Raw genomic sequence first — 24,731 nt, forward strand, 5'->3', positions numbered from 1 at the left:
ATTACATTAAAGTTAGTGGGTGTTAGGGTTAGGGTTACGTTAGGGGTTAATAACTTTAATATAGTGGCGGCGACATTGGGGGGCGGAAGATAGGGGTTAATAAGTGTAGGTAGGTGGCTGCGATGTCAGGGGCAGCAGATTAGGGGATAATAGCTGTAATGTAGGTGGCAGCGACATTGGGGGCGGCAGATTAGGGGTTAATAACTGTAATGTAGGTGGCGGCGACATTGGGGGCACCAGATTAGGTGTTAATAGATATAATATAGGTGGCAGCGATGTCGGGGGCGGCAGATTAGGGGTGTTTAAACTCGGGGTTTATGTTAGGGTGTTAGGTGTAAACATAAATTTTGTTTACCCATAGGAATCAATGGGGCTGCGTTACAGAGCTTTACGCTCCTTTATTGCAGGTGTTAGGCTTTTTTTTTAGCCGGCTCTCCCCATTGATGTCTATGGAGAAACAGTATTTTTTATTGGTGGATGAATTTATCCACCAATCAGCAAGAACAACCCAGGTTGTTCACCATAAATGGGCCGGCATCTAAATCTACATTCTTGCATTTAAAATACAGATACCAAGAGAATGAAGAAAAATTGATAATAGGAGTAAATTAGAAAATTGCTTAAAATGTCATGCTCTATCTGAATCACCAAAGAAAAAATTTGGGTTCAGTGTCCCTTTAACTAGGTAGCTAGTAAATAGTTAATAACTATTTAGTAACTAGTTTACCGAGTTAAAATAAATACAAACTTAGCTGTGAAATAAAAATAAAACCTAAGATAGATACAATATAACTGTTAGTTATAGTGTAGCTAGTTTAGGGTTTATTTTACAAGTAAGTATTTAGTTTTAAATATAAATTATTTAGTTATTAATAGTAGGTTTTATTTAGATTTATTTTAATTACATTAAAGTTAGTGGGTGTTAGGGTTACGTTAGGGGTTAATAACTTAGGGTTAGGGGTTAATAACTTTAGTATAGTGGCAGCGACGTTGGGGGCGGAAGATTAGGGGTTAATAAGTGTAGGTAGGTGGCGGCGATGTTGGGGGCGGCAGATTAGGAGATAGCTGTAATGTAGGTGGCAGGGACATTGGGGGCGGCAGATTAGGGGTTAATAACTGTAATGCAGGTAGTGGCGACATTGGGGGCACCAGATTAGGTGTTAATAAATATAATGTAGGTGGCAGCGATTAGGGGTGTTTAAACACAGGGTTTATGTTAGGGTGTTAGGTGTAAACATAAATTTTGTTTACCCATATTAATTAATGGGGCTGCGTTACGGAGAGTTACTCTCTTTATTGCAGGTGGCATTTTTTTAGCTGGCTCTCCCCATTGATGTCTATGGAGAAATTGTGCACGAGCACATCAAACCAGCTCAAAGCAGCGCTGGTATTTGTGTGCGGTATGGAGCTCAATTTTGCTCAACACTCACTTATTGCCTGCTAATGCTGGGTTTTTGCAAACCTGTAATAGCAGCGCTATAGGGAGGTGAGCGGTGGCAATAACTTGCAAGTTAGCACCGAGCAGCTCTTACCGTAAAACTCGTAATCTAGCCGATTATTAGTATAATTGTTAGTTTAAACTTAGTTTTTTTAAATTTGACAAGTAAGTTTTAATTAATTTAAGCTAGGGAAATTGTAATATAAAGTTAGGGGGGCATTATGTTTAGGGGTTACTAGTTTAAATTCGTTTATTGCAATGTGGGGGACTTTCAGTTTAGGGGTTATTAGTTTAATATATTTCGTTGTGGGGGCTTTGGGGTTTAGGGGTAAATAGGTTTATTATAGTGGCGGCAGTGTAGGGTTTAATAACTTTAGTATAGTGTGGGGATGATGTGGGCGGACGGCAGATTAATAATATTTAAATAGTGTTTGCGATGCGGAAGTGCGGCAGTTTAGGGGTTAATACGTTATATTATAGTGGTGACGATGTCGGCAATCGGCGGAATAGGGGTTAATAAAAAAAATTTGTGGCAGTGATTTTGGGAGCGGCATATTAGGGGGTTAAAAACTTTAAATTGTGTTTGTGATGCGAAAGGGCCTCAGTTTATGGGTTAATAGGTAGTTTATGGGTGTTATTATTATTATTATTTATTTATAAAGCGCCAACAGATTCCGCAACGCTGTTCATAGGTAACAAAGATAAAAGGATAGTACAATATGAGACACCAGACAAAATTTAACAAACAAATACAGGAGGAATTGGGAGCCCTGTTCCCATGGGAAATTACAATCTAAATGGGTAGGAGGAGAAACAGGAGCTGGGGACTGCAAAGGTGGGAATGATGTTAGTGTGAAGTTAGATGAGGGCAACTATTAGGCAAGTGGAATTCATTAGTTACTGATTTGGTTATAGGCTTCCCTGAACAAGAAGGTCTTTAGGGAGCGTTTAAAGGAGGAGAGGTTGGGGGAAAGTCTGACCAGCACGAGGAAGTGCGTTCAAGAGGGATGGTGCCGCACGAGAGAAGTCCTGTAGTCTAGCATGAGAGGAGGTGATGGTTAGAAGAGGCAAGGAGTAGATCGTTGTTGGATCTTAGGGGACGGGCTGGAGTATATTTGTTGATGAGTGAGGACAGGTATGGGGGGGCTGCATTGGTAAGGGCTTTGTAGGTCAAAGTGAGAATTTTGAATTTAATTCTGCTCTGAATGGGGAGCCAGTGAAGGGACTCACAGAGGGGGTGTGGCAGATACAGAGCGTCGGGAGAGGTGGATTAGCCTAGCAGAGGCATTTAGGATGGATAGAAGGGGGGAGAGGCGGGAGAGAGGAAGGCCAGTTAGTAGGTTGTTACAGTAGTCAAGCCGGGAAATTACTAGGGAATGGATTAGCTGTTTAGTAGTTTCAGCGCTCAGAAAAGGACGAATTTTGGAGATATTGCGTAGGTGGTTGCGACAGGATGAAGAGAGCGATTGGATGTGGGGTATGAAGGACAGATTGGAGTCGAGTGTAACTTCAAGGCAGCGGACTTGGGGTGATGGGGAGATAGTGGTGTCACCGACAGTGATAGTAAAGTTAGAAACTGGAGTAGAATTAGTTGGGGGGATTAGAAGAAGCTCAGTCTTGGACAAGTTGATTTTTAGGTGGTGAGAGGCCATCCAGGAAAAAATGCCAGATAAGCAGCTGCTGATGTGGGAAAGGACTGAAGGAGAGAGTGCAGGGGTGGATAGGTAGATCTGAGTAGTGTTAGTGTACTTTTTAACACTTTAGTTATGAGTTTTATGTTACAGATTTGCAGCATAAAACTCATAACTACTGACTTTTGATGGCGTTAAGGATCTTGTCATTTTAGGCTGTAACACTCACTTTTTAGCCTCACTGCAAAACTCGTAATACCCCATGAAAAAAACTTCATTTTTAGGAGTGCGGTACTGATGTTGTGATACAGGCTAAAAGGCTTGCGGTACATCTATACCGAGAAGACTTGTAATGGTTGCTGTGCTGTTTTAACGCTGAAAATACCATATTTTCTGTGTTAAAAGACAAACACACAAACTTGTAATCTAGGTGAATATTTATTATGAACTTATTGCAATAACATAAATCAGTAATCAGCTTACAAAGCAAGGCAGTGATTACGTTATTAACGCATTACTTATTTTCAGGTTTCAGATAAGGTGTTAATAGCAGGCAACAGCTCTTAGAAACATCATTCAGTGTAACACAGACAGATGCTGTATCTAACTTCTCTCTAAGATGTTGCCCAACATATATATAGCGAGCGTTTAGCAAAAATAACAATTGAATATTCCACACATGTGAGGATCCCATAAGGTACTGTCATGATCCGGTGTACATGCGCTCAGGACACAGAACCCTCTGGGCAGTGGTAGGGATTTGAAGACACCGACCCCTGACCCGGGGAAGAGTATCCTGGACGTGGATAGATGATATTCTGTGATTCATAGTTGCTAGAAGTTATTGTAGAATAAATGGAGAGTGCAACATTTGTATACAATATATTCTGACTTCACAGTGACTTATAGTTAATAGAAGTAACTGCAGGATTCCATGAGAGAAAAAATATAGCAATGTGGAATGTTCAGGCTTCAGAGTAATCTGGTAAAAGATTGACACTTAGATGCAAACTAAGGTTTGTTGCAGGTTCACAGTACATAATATTATATAAAGCTGTATGTCAGCAGTTTAAGCACGCAGCTGCCACAGGTACTTAGACAAGCTGCAAGTTTAGGCATTAATTACTGTTTGTGCATTTAGATGCAAACTTGGTTTTGTTGCAGGTTCACAGTATATAATATATAAAGAGCTGTATGTCAGTAATTAGCAGAGCAGCACAGGTGAAAGTTAAGTTTAAGGCATCAATTACTGTTTGAACATATATTGGAGAATCACATGAAAGCTTTTAATTGAACACATAGATGCAGAGTTCAGAATATGTTAACATATTTGCAGCAGGATATTTCAGCAATGACAACTTGTAGCAGAGAAATAGTTTAAAGTTCTGAGTAAGATGCTGTTGTAATTAGAGAGTGATGATAACCAAAAGTATGCTTGATTTATAATAAAGTTCTGAGTTTGTTAAGTAGCAGTGTCCAGGAAACAGAAAATGGAATTATTTGGATACTTGCGATTTGATGATTTTAGGCAATTGGAATAGAAAATGCTGTAGGTTGAATAGTTGGTAAATTCATAAGGAAACAGTCACAGACCTCTGTTGTTACAGGATCACAACTTCAATGTTAATGCAAAGCACATTTGACCCTGAGAAGGCTTAAAAAGAGGACTGATGTAATCAGGTGCATGAATGATAATCAGGCAGGCAAGCAAGCTGAATGTGAATACTGCCCAAATGCAGCAGTCAGAGAAGGAAGTCTTAAAGGGATAGTGACATTAGGCTGAGATATGTTACAGATCGCCCTCCTCAAAGGCGACCTCTGGGCGCCAACAGAATCCAAAAGGAGAAGAGAACAAAAATGATATGGAGAACCGGTAGTAGGTGTATGGAGGTAGTGAGTCCAATCGGAAATCAAGAAAGGAGGGTTGGAGATCTCTTGAAAAAGTTGAATGACGAAGTAAAGGCCATGTAATTCAGGTATAAAAAGATCTTGACAATGATGAGAGCAAAATTTGAAGTCAACTTTTTTGTAGTCATCGTGAGAATGCATGAACGTAACATACAATGAGCTTCCTACCACAGAATCAATCCTGAGGGTAGATAGGGCGGATGTTCTTCATGATAGATGACCATTGTACATAGCCAATGAAAAAGGCAGCCAAGTCCTAGAGATATGAATAGGCTTTCATCAGCTTCAGAAATAGAGATGCAGCATTCTGGATTGATAACCAGATTAAGCACCTTTGGGTCAGAGATTTGAGTATCCCTCAAAATTAAACCTCTTGGCTGAGGATTAGATATACTCCAAAAGAAAAAGCTATAGCCACTTCTAACGCAATAGCAGGGCTTTCTTCAAAGTAGGAGATAGGAGTGTAGAGAATGCAAGATTTGTCCAGTTATTGCCAATCTTCTAATTCAATATGAAATGTCTCCTTACTGGATTCAGAATCAAAAGTGTCCTCACTAAGAACAGGTATATGAATGCCCACACCAGGGCAAGGTTCAGGAATACCCACATCTGGGCAAGGTTCAGGAATATCCTCAATATGATCAAGTGTAGGAATGCCCATGTCAGGGCAAGGTTCAACTACAGAGAAAGGAAAAGAACCCACTTTAGAGCCAGGAACCATACTCTCTTCTGAGCAGAGGGCAAGGCTTTCTTCAGGGTTCATAAACGAAGAATTAACAAGACCCACTTTACAGCCAAGAACCATACTCGCTTCTGAGTAGAGGGCATGGCTATCTTCAGGATCAAGTATTATTACACCCATTTCTGGGTTAAACAAAGGAATACCCATACCAGGGTCAAAAACAGGAGAGTCCACCTTGATGTCAGGTTTAGTAGTATAATCATGGAAAACAGGAACAGGAATGGGCACTGGGGAATCTTCATGAAGAACTTTTGTACAAGTTTCAGGGTCAAGAATGTCCACTTGCAAACTTGGTTCAAAGTTGTCCTCACAGGATTCAGTATCAGGAATTCCTGTACAGGAAACTGATGTAGTAGAAAATGTAGGTTGATGCAAAGTATCTCCCAAGGGAAACAATTTCTTAGATGCAGTAACAGAAGAATTTTGAGAAGGTGAAGTTTACTGAAATATGCCACACTCAGGTAGATGCGGAGGAATTGTGACACAAGATTCTGACTGAGAAGTTATCTGGAGTTCAGCAGGCATGCTTATTTGAGTTTGAATATCATAGCATAAATTCTCCAGGGATTATCTCTGGTAAACTGTTAGATTGTATATCTGGAACAAAAATTATCTTTTGTTTCTAGCACAGGATTTATAGACATTTGAGGCAGCATGAGTGGGATGCAAGATATCAATAGTTGGAAACAGTTTTTGTAGTTGTTGTAGAGTCTGAGAAGAGATACCATTAGATGTTTTAAGAACAGACAGATGGTGACTAGAGACAACATCCAGCTTGGTGTTGACAGTGTCATGAGGCAAGAGAAGGGTCTGGCACAAACAGAAACTGAAACAGGAGATTCAGGCTGAGTTTCCTCTTTGCACTTTTGATTTTCTGTAGGCAGAAAGACTTTCTTCTTCTTTTTCTTAGAGAGCTTAGATAACTGATATTTCTTCCCAGTATGAGGGCTTCTTAGGTTGCTGCCATTGTGGCTTGTAGTACCTTATATCAGGTTGAGAACAGAAATCCTCTTCATCATCCACTGGATGCATAATTCTGATGTAATAAATCTGCATAGTAGTTTAGGGGACCTTTTCTCCAAACAGCAGTCTGTAAACCAGATGTCTTTTCTTCCGGCTCTGAATCTGTCCAATCTAACGATTCCATGGGAATAATCAGAAATAGGAAGATCAGTATTTCCATTGAGAGGTTTCATGATGGGAGCTGTCTGTATCATCCATATTGTAAATATAACAACCAAAGGATGTCATTATAGCAAATAGGTTGAGGTTTTGTCTGAGTTTGGGGAGAATTAAAGTTGCGCTCATACCAGTCTAATGCCAATTCAGCTGGATCTGTGAAGTCATCCTCCTTGTTGACATATTCAGACTCAGAATCAGTATCATCAGGATAGGAATCACAAACAGGAGGAGTAGATGGTATTCTGGAACAGTAGTCCTGTCTCCTTTAAATCTTTAAAGGTCTGAATTTTTTCTGCTGAATCTATGAATGTATCCTCTTCAGTTACATAGTCAGACTCAGAATCAGTTTCACCCAAAATGGAAATCACGAACCTGAGGAACAGATGCAATCTAGAAAAGTGGTTCTGTCTCTTTAATCTTCAAAGATCTGAATTTTTTCTGCTGAATCGATGGATACATTCTCTTCATTTTCATAGTCAGATTCAGAATCAGTTTCACCAAAATGGTAATCACGAACATGAGGAACAGATGACATTTTATAAAAGTGGCTCTGTCTCTTTAATCTTTAAAGATCTGAATTTTTTCTGCTGAAGCTATGGTTAAATCCTCTTCATTTTCATAGTCAGATCAGGATCAGTTTCACCAAAATGGTAACCACGAACATGAGTAGAGGACAGTCTAGAATAGAGTACTGTGTCTTTAAATTTTTAAAAGTATGAAAATCTTCTGTTTTTCCTTTAGGGATTGCTTGGGTCTGAGATATGTTGTAATTTTTTATTTTCCTTTGAGGGTCGGTGCATCCACTACCACTGCGGATCCCTTTTTTTAGGCATTAACATTCTGTCATGATCCGGTGTTGTACATGCGCTCAGGACACAGACCCCTCGGGGCAGTGTAAGGATTTGAAGACACCGACCCCTGACCGGGAAGAGTATCCTGGACGTGGAATAGATGATATTCTGTGATTCATAGTTGCTAGAAGTTATTGTAGAATAATTGGAGAGTGCAACATTTGTATACAATATATTCTGACTTCACTGTGACTTATAGTTAGTTAATAGAAGTAACTGCAGAATTACATGAGAGAAAAAATATAGCAATGTGGAATGTTCAGGCTTCAGAGTAATCTAGTAAAAGATTGACACTTAGATGCAAACTAAGGTTTGTTGCAGGTTCACAGTACATAATATTATATAAAGCTGTATGTCAGAGTTTAAGCACAGCTGCACAGGTACTTAGACAAGCTGCAAGTTTAGGCATTAATTACTGTTTGTGCATTTAGATGCAAACTTGGTTTGTTGCAGGTTCACAGTATATAATATTATAAAGAGCTGTATGTCAGTAATTAGCAGAGCAGCACAGGTGAAAGTTAAGTTTAAGGCATCAATTACTGTTTGAACATATATTGGAGAATCACATGAAAGCTTTTAATTGAACACATAGATGCAGAGTTCAGAATATGTTAACATATTTGCAGCAGGATATTTCAGCAATGACAACTTGTAGCAGAGAAATAGTTTAAAGTTCTGAGTAAGATGCTGTTGTAATTAGAGAGTGATGATAACCAAAAGTATGCTTGATTTATAATAAAGTTCTGAGTTTGTTAAGTAGCAGTGTCCAGGAAACAGAAAATGGAATTATTTGGATACTTGCGATTTGATGATTTTAGGCATTGGAATAGAAAATGCTGTAGGTTGAAATAGTTGGTAAATTCATACAGGAAACAGTCACAGACCTCTGTTGTTCAGGATCACAACTTCAATGTTAATGCAAAGCACATTAGACCAGGGATAGGCAAGGTGTCCGTACACAGACACTGGTGTCCGTGACTGGCCCTTGCAGTGTCCGCTGCCCATTTTGCTATGGGGAGGGAGTAAAACAGATGAATACTGGACCTGACTCCTCCTTAACACGCGCAGCGCCACGTTTTGCAGGCTTGTGGCCACTCCCACATGATGCCGCTTAGTACCAGAAAATGACTCTGAGTGAGACAGAGAGGGAGGGAAGATTCAAGAAGCAAGCTGCCACTGTGTCCCTGGAGCTTTATATGCAAAGGTAAAGCACTTTAACCAGCATCTAAGGTTTATTATAAGTAGTATTTAAATAGAAAGAAAAGATATAGTAAGGTTGTGAATCATAACCTTAGAATACCTTTTCTTTCTGATTAAATAATAGGAAAGGGAAAATATTTAGTGAGAATAAAATTAGTGGCTTGTCAAGAGACTGCTAGCAATATTGGGTGATAAGTTATGGAATAAATAAAGCCTGAGTGAAATACTGGATGTGTATCTTCTGCATCTTTATAATAAAATTCAGCACTATAAAATAATAGTTTTAATTGTAAATGTACCTTGGTGTCCTTCACTAAAGGTCTTTACTTTAGAAAATGTCCGCCACAGCCTTGGCTCGTGCCTATCCCTACATTAGACCTGAGAAGGCTTAAAAAGAGGCTGAGGTAATCAGGTGCATGAATGATTAATCAGGCAGGCAAGCAAGCTGAATGTGAATACTGCCCAAATGCAGCAGTCAGAGAAGGAAGTCTTAAAGGGATAGTGACATTAGGCTGAGATATGTTACAGGTACTGTACGGACCCCATAAACTCTGTTCTTGCCAAAATGAAAATTACACAACAAGGACACCACTGGTGACTTTCCTCACTGTGTCTTGCCTAGAATAGAACCAGGAACTCCAGGTTCAGGGTCCAGTTTGCTCTGTTTGTGCCACTGGAGGATGCTTACTTGCAGGGTATTGTGCAAAAATATTATCATCAGCCGGTGTGTCTCCCAGCTCCCCACTTTTGGGATGCCAGCCAATCAAGGAGGTGCTTTCTGCCTATATATTGAGCAGCCTATGGGGCCTATCTATCAAGCTCTGAAAGGAGCTTGACAGCCCGTGTTTCTGGCGAGTCTTCAGACTCGCCAGAAACAGCAGTTATGAAGCAGCGGTCGCAAAGACCGCTGCTCTATAACCTGTCCGCCTGCTCTGAGCAGGCGGCCAGACATCGCCAGAAATCAACCCGATCGAGTTAGATCAGGTTGATTGACACCCCCCCTGCTGGCGGCCCATTGGCCGCGAGTCTGCAGGGGGCGGCGTTGCACCAGCAGCTCTTGTGAGCTGCTGGTGCAATGCTGAATACGGAGAGTGTATTGCTCTTCGTATTCAGCGAGGTCTGGCGGACCTGATCCGCACTGTCGGATCAGGTCCTCCAGACCTTGTTAAATAGAGGCCTAAGCCTTTAGTTCTTTCTCTGACATTATATTCTTTTTGTTCCTGATGGATTTCCTGCTTGTGATCTTGCATAAGTTTGGATACTTCTTAGTGCCTTTAAATCTTGGACTTTCCTCACCTTGTCTCTGCATTTGGCACAGTTTTTTTTTCTTTTCTTGGACTTTTACTGCTGCAGTTTCACAGCTCATATAGCTTAATGCCTCCTGTGCCTTTTTGTGTGCCCTGTCTCTAGCACAGCCTCTGTTTGCCTCTGCTTGCAGCCTGGTTTCAATACCCTGTTATTCCTTTGTTTGGCCCAGAGGCAGGCACTCCCCTTTGTTTGGCCCAGAAGTGAGCGCTCTCCATTGCTTGGCCAGAAGCAAGCACTTCCCTTTGGTTGGCCTAGAATTGGGCACTCTTCTTTGTGTCCTTGATGAAGATGGAGTGCTGCCATCCAGATTAAACTTTGGTGATTGTTAGAATTTTTTTGGGTGTTTTTTTTTTTTTTTTTAAATTGGAGGTTTTTAAAAAATGTATTATGGGCAGCAAAATAGCTAAATGCCATTCTAAGGGCAATGACCAATCAAATGCCCTTTTCAGGGCAATTTTTAGAATAGTTGTTTTTTTTATATAGCCTTTTTTTTGGGGGGGGTAAATTGGTGTTTGTGTTTTTTTTGTTTTTTTTTAATAGCTAAATAACTTTAGGACAGTGATCTACAAAATGCCATTTTAAGGGCTATTGCTGTAGTTTAGTGTTAGTACGTTTTTTTTTATTACAGTACTGTTTTTTTATTTTGGGGTGGGGTTTTTTTAAGTGCAGTTTTAGAATAGGCATAACTGTTTTTTTATTTTTGGTAATTTTGTTTTTTTTTCTGTAATGGTAGATTTTTTTATTTTCTGCAATGTTAGGTAATTTTATTTTTAAAGGTAATCTTAGGTTTTTTTATTTTTATGCTAAGGTTTTTTATTTTCAAAGGTAAGGTTAGGTTTTTTTATTTTTTTTAAGGTAAGGTTAGGTTATTTATTTGTAAAGGTACTATTGTTTTTTTTACGGGTAAGGTACAAAAAAACAGAAACAAATAGAAAATGCCTTCTAGTGCAATACTGTAATATGCAGCTCTAAACTATTTCAGTGCATAGACATATGAACTCAAAAGCTGGCAGCACTTGATTGTGCTGATTTACACAGTCTGGGAGCTTACAGTGTCTCAGCTCACTAACTCCAGGTAAGTGTAATCACCCACAACAGCAGCCAGTTCAGTATACACAGGCTCCAGGTATGGGTAATTTCCCAATGCAGCTACTGGTTAAAACCTTTTATTAAAAAGGAAAAACACATTAAGGGAACAACAAAACGGCAACATGTTCCTCAGCTGTAAACGCTGTTTCAAAAGGCATTGTTAAGGGTTTAAATGTTAGTGGGTATTTTGCAATGGGGGTTGTGGATGTTTAGGGGTTAATAGTGTAGTGTGTCTCTTTGTGGTGGGGGTTGTGGGGGTTTAGGGGTTAATAGTTTAGTGGGTTACTTTGAGGCGGGGGTTGTGAAGGTTTAGGGGTTAATAGTGTAGTAGATTACTTTGCGGTGGGGGTTGTGGCAGTTTAGGGGTAGTGGGGATTTTGCAGTGAGCTGTGCGGTGGGTTAGTGTTTATTAGAGTAGGGGGCTTATGGCAATTAAGTTTAGCGCATAAGTATGGGTGTTTTCTCTCTCCATTAAAGTTTATGGGAGAGTATGTTAATGCAGTCTGTTCTTTGCACACACTGGGTTAGCGCATGAGCGAAAAATATTTACTTTCAACTTGTAATTAGTGATGTCGCAAACTTAAAATTTTCGGTTCGCAAACGGCGGACTCGAACTTCCGGTATTGTTCGCAAACCCGCAAACCGCGCGAACCGCCATTGAATTCAATAGGCAGGCGAACTTTAAAACCTACAAGGACTCTTTCTGGCCACAAAAGTGATGGAAAAGTTGTTTCAAGGTTACTAACACCTGGACTGTGGCATGCTGGAGGGGGATCCCTGGCAAAACTCCCCTGGAAAATTACATAGTTTATGCAGAGTCTGCTTTTAACCCATAAAGGGCCTAAATCACCTAACATTCCCAAATTGTTTGCAATAACGTGCAGGAAAGTGCAATTCAATGGCACAAGCAAACTGATGAATCACAAGAGAACAATTTTGAATTTTAAAGATCAACAATACTGTTACAACAACTAGGATTGGTGGCACTAAGTGGCTAGTTTGGGCCTGGCACACAGGCTGCCAGGCAGGAGGAAAATGCAATTCAATGGCACTAGGAGACTGAATATTTGCAGTCCAAAAAATTATGATTTTTAATTTTTTATATACTGTTACAAGAATTATGATTGGTGCCACTAATTGGCTAGTTGGGCCTGGATAACATGCTGGCAGGCAGGAGGAAAGTGTAATTCAATGGCACGAGCAAACTGAGGATTCAGAACAACAATTACCAAAAATTTTAATTTTTAATTATTAAGAATACTGTGACAACAAATATGATTGGTGTAAATATTTTGAAAGTCGGCCTGGCACACAGGCTGGCAGGCAGGAGAAAAGTGCAATTCAATGGCACGAGCAAACTGAGGCCTAGATTTGGAGTTTGGCGGTAGATGGGCTGTTAACGCTCCCCGGGCTTTTTTCTGGCCGCACCATAAAATTAACTCTGGTATCGAGAGTTCAAAAAAATGCTGCGTTAGGCTCCAAAAAAGGAGCGTAGAGCATTTTTACCGCAAATGTAACTCTCGATACCAGAGTTGCTTACGGACGGGGCCAGCCTCAAAAACGTGCTTGTGCACGATTCTCCCATAGGAAACAATGGGGCTGTTTGAGCTGAAAATAAACCTAACACCTGCAAAAAAGCAGCGTTCAGCTCCTAACGCAGCCCCATTGTTTCCTATGGGGAAACACTTCCTACGTCTGCACCTAACACTCTAACATGTACCCCGAGTCTAAACACCCCTAACCTTACACTTATTAACCCCTAATCTGCCGCCCCCGCTATCGCTGACACCTGCATTATATTATTAACCCCTTATCTTCCGCTCCGTAAACCGCCGCAACTTACATTATCCCTATGTACCCCTAATCTGCTGCCCCTAACACCGCCGACCCCTATATTATATTTATTAACCCCTAACCTGCCCCCCACAACGTCGCCTCCACCTGCCTACACTTATTAACCCCTAATCTGCCGAGCGGACCTGAGCGCTACTATAATAAAGTTATTAACCCCTAACCCGCCTCACTAACCCTATCATAAATAGTATCAACCCCTAATCTGCCCTCCCTAACATCGCCGACACCTAACTTCAATTATTAACCCCTAATCTGACGACCGGAGCTCACCGCTACTATAATAAATGGATTAACCCCTAAAGCTAAGTCTAACCCTAACACTAACACCCCCCTAAGTTAAATATAATGTAAATCTAACGAAATTAATTAACTCTTATTAAATAAATTATTCCTATTTAAAGCTAAATACTTACCTGTAAAATACATCCTAATATAGCTACAATATAAATTATAATTATATTATAGCTATTTTAGGATTAATATTTATTTTACAGGCAACTTGGTAATTATTTTAACCAGGTACAATAGCTATTAAATAGTTAAGAACTATTTAATAGTTACCTAGTTAAAATAATAACAAAATTACCTGTAAAATAAATCCTAACCTAAGTTATAATTAAACCTAACACTACCCTATCAATAAATTAATTAAAGAAAATACCTACAATTACCTACAATTAAACCTAACACTACACTATCAATAAATAAATTAAATACAATTCCTACAAATAAATACAATGAAATAAACTAACTAAAGTACAAAAAATAAAAAAGAACTAAGTTACAAAAAATAAAAAAATATTTACAAACATCAGAAAAATATTACAACAATTTTAAACTAATTACACCTACTCTAAGCCCCCTAATAAAATAACAAAGACCCCCAAAATAAAAAAAATGCCCTACCCTATTCTAAATTACTAAAGTTCAAAGCTCTTTTACCTTACCAGCCCTGAACAGGGCCCTTTGCGGGGCATGCCCCAAGAAGTTCAGCTCTTTTGCCTGTAAAAAAAAACATACAATACCCCCCCCCCAACATTACAACCCACCACCCACATACCCCTAATCTAACCCAAACCCCCCTTAAATAAACCTAACACTAAGCCCCTGAAGATCTTCCTACCTTGTCTTCACCATCCAGGTATCACCGATCTGTCCTGGCATCCGGTGCTGAAGAGGTCCAGAAGAGGCTCCAAAGTCTTCCTCCTATCCGGCAAGAAGAGGACATCCGGACCGGCAAACATCTTCTCCAAGCGGCATCTTCGATCTTCTTCCATCCGGTGCGGAGCGGGTCCATCTTGAATCAGCCGACGCGGATCCATCCTCTTCTTCCGGCGTCTCCCGACGAATGACGGTTCCTTTAAGGGACGTCATCCAAGATGGCGTCCCTCGAATTCTGATAGGCTGATAGGATTCTATCAGCCAATCGGAATTAAGGTAGGAATATTCTGATTGGCTGATGGAATCAGCCAATCAGAATCAAGTTCAATCCAATCAGCCAATCAGATTGAGCTCGCATTCTATTGGCTGTTCCGTTTTTTATTTTTTGTACTTTAGTTAGTTTATGTAATTGTAGTTATTTGTAGAAATTGTATTTAATTTATTTATTGATAGTGTAGTGTTAGGTTTTATTGTAGGTAATTGTAGGTATTTTCTTTAATTAATTTATTGATAGGGTAGTGTTAGGTTTAATTATAACTTAGGTTAGGATTTATTTTACAGGTAATTTTGTTATTATTTTAACTAGGTAACTATTAAATAGTTCTTAACTATTTAATAGCTATTGTACCTGGTTAAAATAATTACCAAGTTGCCTGTAAAATAAATATTAATCCTAAAATAGCTATAGTATAATTATAATTTATATTGTAGCTATATTAGGATGTATTTTACAGGTAAGTATTTAGCTTTAAATAGGAATAATTTATTTAATAAGAGTTAATTAATTTCGTTAGATTTACATTATATTTAACTTAGGGGGGTGTTAGTGTTAGGGTTAGACTTAGCTTTAGGGGTTAATCCATTTATTATAGTAGCGGTGAGCTCCGGTCGTCAGATTAGGGGTTAATAATTGAAGTTAGGTGTCGGCGATGTTAGGGAGGGCAGATTAGGGGTTGATACTATTTATGATAGGGTTAGTGAGGCGGGTTAGGGGTTAATAACTTTATTATAGTAGCGCTCAGGTCCGCTCGGCAGATTAGGGGTTAATAAGTGTAGGCAGGTGGAGGCGACGTTGTGGGGGGCAGGTTAGGGGTTAATAAATATAATATAGGGGTCGGCGGTGTTAGGGGCAGCAGATTAGGGGTACATAGGGATAATGTAAGTTGCGGCGGTTTACGGAGCGGAAGATTAGGGGTTAATAATATAATGCAGGTGTCAGCGATAGCGGGGGCGGCAGATTAGGGGTTAATAAGTGTAAGGTTAGGGGAGTTAATTAATTTCGTTAGATTTACATTATATTTAACTTAGGGGGGTGTTAGTGTTAGGGTTAGACTTAGCTTTAGGGGTTAATCCATTTATTATAGTAGCGGTGAGCTCCGGTCGTCAGATTAGGGGTTAATAATTGAAGTTAGGTGTCGGCGATGTTAGGGAGGGCAGATTAGGGGTTGATACTATTTATGATAGGGTTAGTGAGGCGGATTAGGGGTTAATAACTTTATTATAGTAGCGCTCAGGTCCGCTCGGCAGATTAGGGGTTAATAAGTGTAGGCAGGTGTCGGCGACGTTGAGGGGGGCAGATTAGGGGTTAATAAATATAATATAGGGGTCGGCGGTGTTAGGGGCAGCAGATTAGGGTACATAAGGATAACGTAGGTGGTGGCGCTTTGCGGTCGGCAGATTAGGGGTTAATTATTGTAAGTAGCTGGCGGCGACGTTGTGGGGGGCAGGTTAGGGGTTAATAAATGTAATACAGGGGTCGGCGGGGTTAGGGGCAGCAGATTAGGGGTACATAAGTATAACGTAGGTGGCGGTCGGCAGATTAGGGGTTAAAAAATTTTAATCGAGTGGCGGCGATGTGGGGGGACCTCGGTTTAGGGGTACATAGGTAGTTTATGGGTGTTAGTGTACTTTAGGGTACAGTAGTTAAGAGCTTTATGAACCGGCGTTAGCCCAGAAAGCTCTTAACTCCTGCTTTTTTCCGGCGGCTGGAGTTTTGTCGTTAGAGCTCTAACGCTCACTTCAGAAACGACTCTAAATACCGGCGTTAGAAAGATCCCATTGAAAAGATAGGATACGCAATTGACGTAAGGGGATCTGCGGTATGGAAAAGTCGCGGCTGAAAAGTGAGCGTTAGACCCTTTAATCACTGACTCCAAATACCGGCGGTAGCCTAAAACCAGTGTTAGGAGCCTCTAACGCTGGTTTTCACGGCTAACGCCAAACTCCAAATCTAGGCCTGAGGATTAAGAACAACAATCAAAATTTTTTTATTTTTAATTAGTGACAATACTGTGACAACAATTATGATTGGTGTAAATAGTTGGCAAGACGGCCTGGCACACAGGCTGGCAGGCAGGAGGTAAATGCAATTCAAGGACACTAGGAGACTGAATACTGACAGTCAAAACAGTGATGATTGACAATTTTTGCAATACTGTTAAAAGAAATATGATTGCTGGGAATAATTGGCTAGGTGGGCCTGGAACACAGGCTGGCAGGCAGGAGGAAAGTGCAATTCAATGGCATGAGCAAACTGAGGATTCAGAACAACAATTACCAAAAATTTAAATTTTTAATTATTAAGAATACTGTGACAACAAATATGATTGGTGTAAATATTTTGAAAGTCGGCCTGGCACACAGGCTAGCAGGCAGGAGGAAAATGCAATTCAATGGCACTAGGAAACTGAATATTTGCAGTCCAAAAAATTATGATTTTCAATTTTTTATATACTGTTACAAGAATTATGATTGGTGCCACTAATTGGCTAGTTGGGCCTGGAAAACACGCTGGCAGGCAGGAGGAAAGTGCAATTCAATGGCACAAGCAAACTGATGAATCACAAGAGAACAAATTTGAATTTTAAAGATTAACAATACTGTTACAACAACTAGGATTGGTGGCACTAAGTGGCTAGTTTGGGCCTGGCACACAGGCTGCCAGGCAGGAGGAAAATGCAATTCAATGGCACTAGGAGACTGAATATTTGCAGTCCAAAAAATTATGATTTTTAATTTTTTATATACTGTTACAAGAATTATGATTGGTGCCATTAATTGGCTAGTTGGGCCTGGATAACATGCTGGCAGGCAGGAGGAAAGTGTAATTCAATGGCACGAGCAAACTGAGGATTCAGAACAACAATTACCAAAAATTTTAATTTTTAATTATTAAGAATACTGTGACAACAAATATGATTGGTGTAAATATTTTGAAAGTCGGCCTGGCACACAGGCTGGCAGGCAGGAGGAAAATGCAATTCAATGGCACTAGGAAACTGAATATTTGCAGTCCAAAAAATTATGATTTTCAATTTTTTATATACTGTTACAAGAATTATGATTGGTGCCACTAATTGGCTAGTTGGGCCTGGAAAACACGCTGGCAGGCAGGAGGAAAGTGCAATTCAATGGCACAAGCAAACTGATGAATCACAAGAGAACAAATTTGAATTTTAAAGATTAACAATACTGTTACAACAACTAGGATTGGTGGCACTAAGTGGCTAGTTTGGGCCTGGCACACAGGCTGCCAGGCAGGAGGAAAATGCAATTCAATGGCACTAGGAGACTGAATATTTGCAGTCCAAAAAATTATGATTTTAATTTTTTACATACTGTTACAAGAATTATGATTGGTGCCACTAATTGGCTAGTTAGGCCTGGATAACACACTGGCAGGCAGGAGGAAAGTGCAATTCAATGGCACGAGCAAACTGAGGATTCAGAACAACAATTACCAAAAATTTTAATTTTTAATTATTAAGAATACTGTGACAATCAAATATGATTGGTGTAAATATTTTGAAAGTCGGCCTGGCACACAGGCTGCCAGGCAGGAGGAAAATGCAATTCAATGGCACTAGGAGACTGAATATTTGCAGTCCAAAAAATTTGGATTTTTAATTTTTTATATACTGTTACAAGAATTATGATTGGTGCCACTAATTGGCTAGTTGGGCCTGGAAAACACGCTGGCAGGCAGGAGGATAGTGCAATTCAATGGCACAAGCAAACTGATGATCACAAGAGAACAAATTTTGAATTTTAAAGATTAACAATACTGGTTACAACAACTAGGATTGGTGGCACTAAGTGGCTAGTTTGGGCCTGGCACACAGGCTGCCAGGCAGGAGGAAAATGCAATTCAATGGCACTAGGAGACTGAATATTTGCAGTCCAAAAAATTATGATTTTTAATTTTTTATATACTGTTACAAGAATTATGATTGGTGCCACTAATTGGCTAGTTGGGCCTGGAAAACACGCTGGCAGGCAGGAGGAAAGTACAATTCAATGGCACAAGCAAACTGATGAATCACAAGAGAACAATTTTGAATTTTAAAGATTAACAATACTGTTACAACAACTAGGATTGGTGGCACTAAGTGGCTAGTTTGGGCCTGGCACACAGGCTGCCAGGCAAGAGGAAAATGCAATTCAATGGCACTAGGAGACTGAATATTTGCAGTCCAAAAAATTATGATTTTTAATTTTTTATATACTGTTACAAGAATTATGATTGGTGCCACTAATTGGCTAGTTGGGCCTGCAAAACACGCTGGCAGGCAGGAGGAAAGTGCAATTCAATGGGCACGAGCAACTGATGATCACAAGCGATCAATTTGGAATTTTAAAGATTAACAATACTTTTACAACAACTAGGATTGGTGGCACTAATTGGCTAGTTTGTGCCTGGCACACAGGCTGGCAGGCAGGAGGATACTGCAATTCAATGGCACTAGTAGACTGAATATTTGCAGTCCAAAAAATTATGATTTTTAATTTTTTTGATACTGTTGCAAGAATTATGATTGGTGCCCACTAATTGCGCTAGTTGGGCCTGGCACACAGGATGGCAGATAATGAGTCGTGGCTGGTAGGTAGGGCAGCAATTTAACACAGTATGCTGTGTAAGTGACAAAACACAGGGCCTGATAGAAAATTAAGTTAGATTACACTAGCAAAATATTTTAAAATTTTAGATTTTAATATTAAATAATGTTAAGAAGTGCAATGCACTTATGAGTGGTCGCACTGGCTGGCTGCTACGTAGGGCCAGCAATTAACAACAGTATGCTGTGTAAGTCAGATAGACAGTTAGACAACAGGCCTGATAGAAAATAAAATTAGATTACACTAGCATAATGATTTAAATACTTTTTTGGGGGAATTTAAAAAAACAGGTTAAACACATACATATGAGTCGTGGCTGATAGCTTGGAAGGGCAGCTATTAAAAACAGTAGGCTCTGTAAGTCAGATACAAACACGCCTGATAGAAAATACTATTAGATTACACTAGAAAAATGATTTAAATTTTTTTTGGGGGGAAATTAAAAAAAGGTTAAACACATATGAGTCATGGCTCATAGACTAGGGAGGGCAGCAAGTAAACACAGTAGGCTCTGTATGTCAGCAAAACACACAGGCCTGATGATATTAGATTACACTATCAAAAAAATTTAAACTTTTTTTTTTATATTTAAATTAAGGTGAAGAAGATATGAGTGGTGGCTGCCTGGCACAGACCAATTAAACAAAAGACTGAAAAAAAATGAGGTATATTAATGCTGTGTGAGCCTGACAGACACAGGCCTGATAGAAAATGTAATTAGATTACACTAGCAAAATTATTTATTTTTTTTTTTTTTTAAATTTAAAATAATGTTATAAACGGATATTAACACTGGTGGCTGGCACAGAGCAATGAACCAGAGTATATGCTGTGTGGCACAGGCCTGATAGAAAAATGAAAAAAAATTACACTAGCAAAATAATTAAAATTTTTGCTTGGTTAAATTTAAACTAATGTTGTTAGGGAGATATCAGTGGTGGCAGTAATCACAGCATATGCTGTGAGCCTTAAACCACACAGACTGAAAGCCAGGCCAAAATGCTAATAAAAATACGAAAAAAAAAAAAACAGCACGAAATATAGCCCTAAAAAGGGATTTTTGGGGTGCTGTCCTTGCAGCAGAGATGAGTGGAGTCCTTCTGGACTGTAGTGGACACTAAATACACTAGCCTAGCTATGAATTTCCCTATAATGTCAGCAGCACAAACACACACGTCCTCTCACTAAGAAAGCAAGGTCGTTATTGAGTCTAAAATGGCGGCTTCCCGAGTAGCCTGGGAGGGTCTGTGACGGAGTGTCTGATGTTGATTGGCTCTAATGTGTCAGACGGCTGTGACATACAGGGTCAAAGTTTCCTCAATGATGACACATAGGGGGCGGATCAAACATCGCATGTGTTCGCCGCAGCCTCGAACGCGAACAAGCTATGTTCGCTGTGAACTGTTCGCCGGGTGCGAACAGTTCGGGACATCACTACTTGTAATATGAGCTATACCCAATGCATGCAAAGCACAGAAGCCAAGCAGAGTTAGCATGGGAGCAGAAGCAGTAATTTGCACTCCCCTTGTAATACAGCCCCTAGCTATTTGATTAATTATTTGTACATGGAATCATAAAATCACTTAATTAATTCAATTATCTGATTAATTATTACATATTTTGTTCTTTATCAACAGTAGATCACCTTTGTACTTTATTCATACAAAATAAATGGTCAATTATTTGCCTATATTGTAAGCATTTGCTGTATTTAACAATTCTGGGATATTTACAAAACAATTAACCACATCCCCTTTTTTTTACACATACATGATTCCCCTCCTGAGTTGGAACTGTCTCCTGTTCACAATCAAAACGATCAACTGCAAAGAAGCAAGTTATTCCCACTCAAGAAAAAAATTAAAGTCTCTGTTATTTTTACTTCCAAAGTCTTAAGGTATAGAATGGATGATAACTTCTCAGACAAACTGGAAGATTTTCATATCATATGAAGACGTAAGTATTTACATAATTGATAGTATTAACAGCAATATAGAAATGCATTTAATGGGGGTAGCATTCCTAAACATTTAGGTATCCCCTTTTATAGCCTAATTAGGACCTATCCAATTGTGCACATTGTATGCAATTGCATTGAAAATGTGTTTATAGCCATATCATGCAAACTCACTGTCAATATAATATATTCGATATGTGAATGGATACCTGTCACTTCTATGATAAATCTACATTTTTCCATTGTAGGAGTTTAGGAATCAATGATTATCTCTATTGTGCAAAAATGCTTTATCAATATTGACCATTGTTATTTCTGTTTATGGGATTAACCTTCTTTATAGTATATCTTTATTTTTTTAATTAATGTACGGTGTTTTACTTACATTTTGGTGCTGTTAATCTTTAGTTTCCAAGAAGTGTATTGTAATATACCTGTGTGTCTTGATAAGTGTTCAAGGGTATCATGACAACAATACATAATAAATTAAAAATATTTGTAATATAATTATGTTATTTATTTTTGCCACATTTTTTCTGTAATTTAACTTTTAAAATTGTGGGAATTTGCAATTCCAGGAACCTAAAATATATACTGCTGGGCTTCAAATGCTTAATTCTTCTAGGTACCTACCCTAATTGGTCTCAGCAGCAAGGTCTGATAAGATACGTCAAAACAACTCTTGACTAGCCTTGTCTACTTACTAACAAGCTGGGGCTAGGAACAACTGAATTAGATAATAGTGGTTGTCAACATTAATTGATAATCCCTTTCTTGGTAAAAAATGTGTTTATATACAATGTATGAAATGTCCATGAAATATCATCTCTTTTAATATTTTTAAAATGTCATTTGTCTTTACTGAACAAAATGATTCAGTCTTTTCATATGTTTAGCATTTAGTCTGCCTTTACTCCTTGTCTGTGATACAAATTCATGGTTATACTCCTAACAGGTAAGAAATATGTCTTTTTTTATAATTTATCTAAATATTTCCCCAGTATCCTACAGGACTGCCTGATTCATTAAACAGTGCAGCACCATGCACATTTGAGGCGACTAGCAAATTCAATGACATCTTCATCCCTATAGCATTCTCAGTGGTGTTTTTACTGGATCTGATTGGAAATGGGCTGGTTCTTCGTTGTACTTATGATAGACGGAGTAGTTGGCACTTGGCAGATCATTATTTATTCCAGTTGGCAGTTTCAGACCTACTACTTGGTTTCACTCTACCCTTTTGGGCAACACAGTTCAGCCATAGATGGATCTTTGGGCACATTCCATGTAAAATATTGGGAGCTCTATTTTAATCAACATGGTACAGTGGAATCTTCTTCTTAGTCTGCATCAGCTTCAATCGATATTATTTAATTGTGCATGCAGTGGAATTGCATCGAAAGCAGAAGCCAATCCACACTTTGATAATATGTATTTTTGTCTGGGCTCTCTCTGGTATTCTCTCCTGGCAAGAGTTTTACTTCAGAGGATGTACAATATTTATCCCAAACTTGGGAAATTGTGTGTTTTTATAATTATGAAACAGAATATGCAAATACGTGGAGAGTTTCTCTGCATGGTGTAAACCTAATCATGGGTTTTATTATACCTCTAATCCTAATATTTTACTTCTACTCCAGGATATTTTATACCCTTCGCATGTCTAGACTGGGCCACACTTACAGATCTCAGGTGGTTATTGTGGGTCCTACTGCTTGCCTTTGTGTTGTGCTGGGCACCATACAACATTCTGATGCTTGTTGACAGTCACTTCAAGATTAGGCATCATCAAACGAAACTGTGAGATGGAGAGGATGTTGGATATTGGGTCTACAGTTACAGAGAGCTTGGGACTTGCTCATGTGTGTTTCAATCCTATAATATATGCCTTTGTTGGTGTAAAGTTCAGACAAGAACTTTCTAAAATATTTAAACGAGGTCCAATAGAGAGCACCCAATCAGAAGTGATAGTAAGCAGGCTAAGCACCTTTTTTAGTGAATCTAATCATTCCTATTCCAGAATCATGTGATATAACTATTTAACAGTAGTTTACTATCCAAGCAATACATATGTCATGTACTGTTTTCTATGAACTCATGCTAAAGAACACATTATTGCTTTTTAGAAAGAAAATAGGCAAGTAAAATAGATGTTAAAATGTATAGTGAAATTAGTGTTAAACCTGCCACCTTGTTTAAAAGTTACATAATATAATCAGATGTACATAGATGACTGTTCCTCACATCAGGTCAATCATACCCCTTCTCTCCTTGCCCTTCTAATAGATAATTCTGTGGGTATATAATCGCTGCAGAAGAAAATAAATAAAGTTGTTTTTCAGAAATATATCACTCAATGGTGTAGATTATATTACATTTAAAACCCCATTAACCCCATTAAATAATGCATCTACAGAAATCCCTTTAATTCCACTTTAAAGGGGAATTATGATAAAAACAAAAACAAATTCAAAATATATATTGTCCATATAATTTCAATCACACCAACGTTCTTCTTTACCCAGACATCTAACATATTGTCATGTGGGTGAATGATCAATACAGATGACAATATCCAAGGTAAGTTATTAGGAAGGTACAGCTAAATGGTGTAGGTTATATTGTGGTTAAAAGTGTATCACATAATTTATCTACAAAAACCTTTGACTTTAATGGGTCATTTTGTTTTTAGAGAAAAGTTAAATAAATAAATGATATTAAAAGGACACATATTTTATAATGTTGTGAAGAGGAAATGTACAGGAAAATGAATATAAGAACTGTATCATTCGCAAAATAACTTTTTGGGTGGTTTCATTGTTTTATGTTTCACATTTATTCTGTTTTCCTTCTGTATCTGCATACATTATATAAAATATAAATGTTGTTCTGATAAAAAAAATCAACATAAATTAACTGGAAATACCTAGTTTGCTGATCACCTGTAACTTTCAAATTGTGTGAAATAGACTAATGTAAAAGTACATGAAAGTAATGATATTTAACTTTATTGCCTTACTCATTTTCCTTATTAGGAATAGCTTGGTTTATGTTAAACATATAAATTGTTACTTTTTGAATAATTTAAAGCCACACTCTCTTTTGCCGCCACATACCTGCTCCCTCTCCTATAGGTTTCTTATCCAAAAATTAGGGAGGTACGGCTAATCATCAGCAGTATGATCCCAAGACATTGGCTATTATAGGAAAGTGCTCAGGAACTTTTACAAAGCTTCTTTTTGGGGGATTGATATCTCCTTAAGCAGAGTTCCTCAATTTCAGATCCACTGGACCCATTAACAAGCCACATTTGTAGGATTACTTTGGATGAGAACTGGTTAGCTGACCACGGTTAATAAATAACTGATTATGATTATGTCACCTGTGCTACAGTTCATACATTCTGAAAAATCTAGTGGGTTCTCAGAATTGGATCTGAAGAATCTTATCCTAGATGATGAGATATATAAAAGGCAACAATTCTGTAGCAGTCAGAGGCTTGGGTGATATCGTT

General features: G+C 38.7%; 1 pseudogene; it reads left to right on the forward strand.

The window, feature by feature from the left end:
- The window catches only part of LOC128638937 (C-X-C chemokine receptor type 3-2-like), a 38,812-nt pseudogene extending 14,670 nt beyond the window's left edge, over window positions 1-24,142 (forward strand).
- The last annotated feature ends 589 nt before the right edge of the window (window positions 24,143-24,731 follow it).

This window comes from Bombina bombina, chromosome 8 (genome assembly GCF_027579735.1).
Source record: "Bombina bombina isolate aBomBom1 chromosome 8, aBomBom1.pri, whole genome shotgun sequence".
Taxonomy (NCBI): domain Eukaryota; kingdom Metazoa; phylum Chordata; class Amphibia; order Anura; family Bombinatoridae; genus Bombina; species Bombina bombina.